Below are 5147 nucleotides of genomic sequence, written 5' to 3'. Positions count from 1 at the left end.
ATTGACAATAGCTTAGTTTTCTGGCTCAGCTCTTGTGAAGAATTAGTCGTGGGAACAATGCATAGAGAGTGAAGGCAGAAGTGTGTCTGGAAGTACCAGTCTGAAGGGATTGAATGGAGAAGATGGTATGTCTTCCAGACAAAAACATAGGCCAATCCATGGAGAAGACGCCATCCATCATTGCAGTCCTTTACCTCTTTTCTCCTTGGGCTGTCAAGTTAAGGACGAGGCTGCTCACTGAGAGTTCAACTTCTGAGTTCACTCAAAGTTGCCTTGAAAATAAGACTTCACGTTCGAGTTTTGGAAAATCAGATATTGAGACCCCGATGGAGCACAGTTTTACTCTAATGCAAATGAGGTCACAATGACTTGTGATAGACTGGTGCCGACTGGTTTTTAAGATATCATTTGTGGTGACTGCAGCCGGAAGTATAATAGGAAATTAACACCTACAATGGTTGTGTGCTGAAGTGCACATGTATTTGCCAAGGAATATTTTTTGTGTTCATTGATTGTGAATGACAACTGGAAACTGGGTACAAAGAGCATAAATTATGAGCATTGCTTTAGTTCTTAGAAAAACAAAATTGCAATCCTATATAGCTTGAGACTGCAGGGCAAGCATACTCTGACATACTTGGCTTTGCTAGGCTAATTGTAAACAAGCATTTTCTCCCTCCTATTCATTTTGGGGAGGTGAAATGGAATTTAAGATGCATTAGGTCCTTTTGACAAATGTGCTCAAATTATGATGGAAATTGTTTTCCAAATAATTTTTCATGCAAAAGGGCCCACCATCAATAAGTATGGAACACGTTAGCTGCACAGTTGACATCTAAACCGGTCCAATGCCACTTAAGACACTCTGTGAGCCAATGTTAGCGTGTTCTGGCTGGGTGTGACCAACTGTCTCTGCAGATGGTATCAAATCATGAGAAATAGGTGTATTTCCTTCTTAATATTTAACTAGATATTTAAAATGAGCATTCTCTGACTAATGGAGGCATATAATAGACGTTGGAGCTAACTGAGATATCCCTGTGGGGTCTAAAAGGCATGCCTGACATTAGTCATGGTTGTCTGATTCAATGTTCCTTTCACTACTCCTGCTTCAGAAAACGGTTGGGTCTAAAAGTGATTCTGACACATGCGATCATCCATTCCCCCCGATTTTCCATTATCCTTCATCTGAAGAGGTATTTGGAGACATGGAAAACATTAGTGAGCATGGGTTTGTTTGCCACTGGCAACAGTATTCTGCTCATTCGGCACTCGACCGACAAATGTATAACTTTACTGGGGTGGTGTAATTCCATTTACACAAGATTTGGAATTTATTTGAAATTATTTTAAAGAGTCAGTATCTTTAGCATGAAGACAACAGAACAGAAGTCAAACACTTCAGGCAGATGTGCCTTTCCGCGATTGATTATGCTGAACTGCCTGAAATGAGTGCTTCAGTGGATAGGATAAAAGAAAAGATTACAGACGCTTTGGTTAGTCCCATAAAGTTTGCAAACCTTCAGAATATCTGAAATAGAATACCGCAATTGCTCTACTGGGAAGAAAAACTGCCATGACTGCTGTAAATCTTTACTGCCCGGGCTTTCACGGCCTGTTCGTCAGTCTGCGCTTTACTATAACAATTTAACTCTGAAGAAATATCCCCAGGGCTAAAAAATTATTAAAACTCTCTGTGTGGAGTACGTATGCTGCCTTGGGTGTTCTGTGGAGCTGCAAGAAAGAGAACTTCAAAAACAGGCTGGTTCAACCCTTGGGGCAGTAAATCTAATGAAAGCCACAGGCAAATAAAAAGGGCTATGTGTGTGATATCGGTGACCAAACATTAATAAAGACCCCAGTGTTCATAACCCAAGTGGAATGAAAAAGTGTGCCATCAGGTTCGGCAGCTGTCTTCCAATAAGAACAGAATATACACTGGCCCTATTGCTATTAATAAGAGCTAACACTGGGATCTTTCACAAAGGAGGAAGTTCATTTGCCTTCTTCTATTAAATATAGCCCTATGAAATGGTACAAGTATAATTCTCAATCTAACAGAGGAGAAAGCTGAGAGGGTGAGAGGCAAATTTGCTTAACAAGGAGCAAATGAGTTTATAAAGTATACTTTACTGTCTAAAACAGGTGGACTATATTCTGTACATTGATTCCACAGAATGCATCATTTATTTCCTTTTCTCACTGTAGAGTCTGACTCTCAGTGACCCTACAGGACAGGGTAGAACTGCCCCAGTGGGTTTCCAAGATGGTAGCTCTTTACAGGAGTAAGAAGCTGCATCTTCCTCCCCAAGAGCAGCTGGTGGTTTCCAGTGGTTTCCCTTAGGGATCGCAGCCCAACGAGTAACTACTATACCATCAAGGTTCCATTTGGAATCAATATAAATGATACCTTAAAGAGGTTCTTATCAATTTGGCATGAGATTCTGGGATGGGTTAACCACTCACATTAAATGGTAAGAATTCAAAGACGCTGTCCACATATTAAGTCTGTTATTGAAGCAGAACTTACTGCGCGACTGAGCAGTGATGTCAAACTAAAGTCAAGTGTGAGTCGAAGGTGGCAAAAGTATTGACCTTCGGGAGCCTTCAGGTGGATGCCTTCATTTCATGGGGATCCCAAAGTGTCAAAGAAGAGCTGTGCTGATTTTTCAGAAGCAAATAACTAGGCTTTTCCTCTGAAGTCTATCTGGGTGGATTTAAACCCCCATCCTTTTGGTTAGCTGACAAAGCAATTTAGCCCTTTGCACCATTTGCTGAGCAGAAAATTGAAGCACAAGGAAAAGTGATTACTCCAAGTGCGCAGAGACTACCACCTGACAGATACGGAACTAGAATTCAGAAGTAAAAAAGTCAAAAGAATTCGCTTCCAATGGAATCCTATTATTCCCGTTCTTGGTTTTATTGTCCCTCTGACACAGTTGACTGCTAGCGGAAAGGCATTTCACTTCCACCCCATGGTCCCACAGAAGAAAGACCTTGGCTATCTAATTCTGAAAAGGTCCCCGCCAAGCAAATCCTATGGGCCAGTCTATTCTTTCCCATGTGATTGCTATGCCTTGGAATATATTCAGAAGCACCTAGCAGCAGCAAAACATTGTTGTGATGTCCACTTGCATGAAAATAGTTCCAACTTGAATAAAACGGAAAGGTATTCCCAGATCATTGTCAGCAGAATATGTATTTAATATCCATTCAGCAAAAAATATTTAAATACAATAAAGCAGGAATCTTTGCACACTGTATTTGCACATGATGGGTTTTTTTTTAAATCACTTTTATTTTACAAAACTTGATTTTTTAGTGTCTGAGTACTGCTGCTCAAAATTAAGTGAGGAAAGCAACCTTCAGTGGCAAATTTTGTTTTTGATTTTTAGTTATGTATATGCTTATTATTGGATGAGGTGATGGGTGTCATACTTAATGCATGATTGAATTATCTTGGAAAAGCAGCTTGTCCTAAAGCTAATTTATTCCTGTTCAGAGGAGAGTTTAATTGGCATTTTGTGTGCGATACTGAAGCTAAGTAATCCCACGTAACTGTTAGTCTAATTGCATATAAACACAACTTAATCATGTAACTGCTGTACACTATGATGTTGCAACTTTTCTAGCTCTGATAAATGCACTGTGAATATATGGATCATATATATAAATATATGTGTGTGTGTGTCCATAACTGTATGTATTTAGAATTGCCTATATGTATTCAAGTGCTCAGTATTGTATTTCTGATCTTTCAACAATACAGTTCTAAAGTGACTGGTGATATGTAACTGTATCATATGCATTATTACAGAGATTGGCAATGAAGCTTCCCTCCTGCATCATTCATTCATTATGCCTATATTTCTCATAAATATATGTACATTTTTAATTAGCTTATTGTGTATATAGCCATTATTATGGCAGAGTTCTGTCTTGAAAATACCTTATATAATTTCATGGGAATATATCCAAATAAATAGACAACAACAATATATACTGCCAAAGATATAATCAGACTTCTTTAATGAGATATAGGGAAGTTGCCCATTATTATCATTAACTGAGAGTTAATACATTTATCCTATCATTCCATAGTTCAATCATATCAAATTAGTCTGGCCTATGAGATAACTGATTCATTCTCACAGCCTGATGGATGACAGTGTAGCCTGCTGTTCTTCATACCAACCCCAAACCCACTGTCATTGAGTTGATTCCAAAGCATACCTGTTCCTAATAGGAAATAATGCTTCTTTGTACTTGATCTTGAAGTGGTTTTGTACCATTTCATCTTGCTTAATTTCCTATTATTATATAAGGATTATGGGAGGTTAAATGACGTAATGTTATTGACATATATGAAGCTGGAATTGATCCAAGTTATTGAGGAACCTTGTGAATGTTCCTGTGCTTTGTCACTGGTAGTCAGATTTTAATGAGGCAACGGTTTCTTAACCGCCTCATCCCTTTATGATGGGCCCTTTCTGCTCCTTGTTTCTGTGACTTCCTGGCTGTGTGATATACAGTGACTCTATGGCTCATTCCTACATGCTATGAGGCTTCAGGCTCTGTTTCAGGGCATATTAAAAGCCCTTCATTTTGGCTTCCAAAATAATCATCTCTGATTTATAAGTATATTCAAAATATACTTATCAAGCTTCAACCATGCGTTAAAGACTTGGACCAGTTCATTAATGCTTCCTCACATAGATTTTCAATATAGTAATTCACTACTCAAAAAAATCTGGAAGATTATTATTTTAATTGCTAAGAATTATTTACCCAGGTCCTCTGTCTATTGCTATGCTTCATATATTGAAAGGAACTTGTCCTAGGGTTTCCTGCATTTCTGTATGTCTTGCCAACAGAGACACTGTCTGCTTTTGTCCTAGGTGCTTTTACAAGGATATTAAGAACCATCTCAGATATGGTAATTGTGTCTTGTTCTGGAGCAATGTGAGGCTTGTTAATTGAGCACTAAAATATAGGTACTGTATCTCTCCAGGGCAGATGACAGGCATGCTTAATGCTCTTTGTTTAAGTTCTAGATACCCAAAGCTCTGGGTCACCCTCTTGAAATTTGACCTATCCTTTGTCCACAATGCATATGTCCATTTGCCCTTCTGTGATGGCATGCATGT

The sequence above is a fragment of the Tenrec ecaudatus genome, chromosome 3, assembly GCF_050624435.1.
Source record: "Tenrec ecaudatus isolate mTenEca1 chromosome 3, mTenEca1.hap1, whole genome shotgun sequence".
NCBI classification, from domain to species: domain Eukaryota; kingdom Metazoa; phylum Chordata; class Mammalia; order Afrosoricida; family Tenrecidae; genus Tenrec; species Tenrec ecaudatus.
This window is presented reverse-complemented; position numbering follows the sequence as displayed.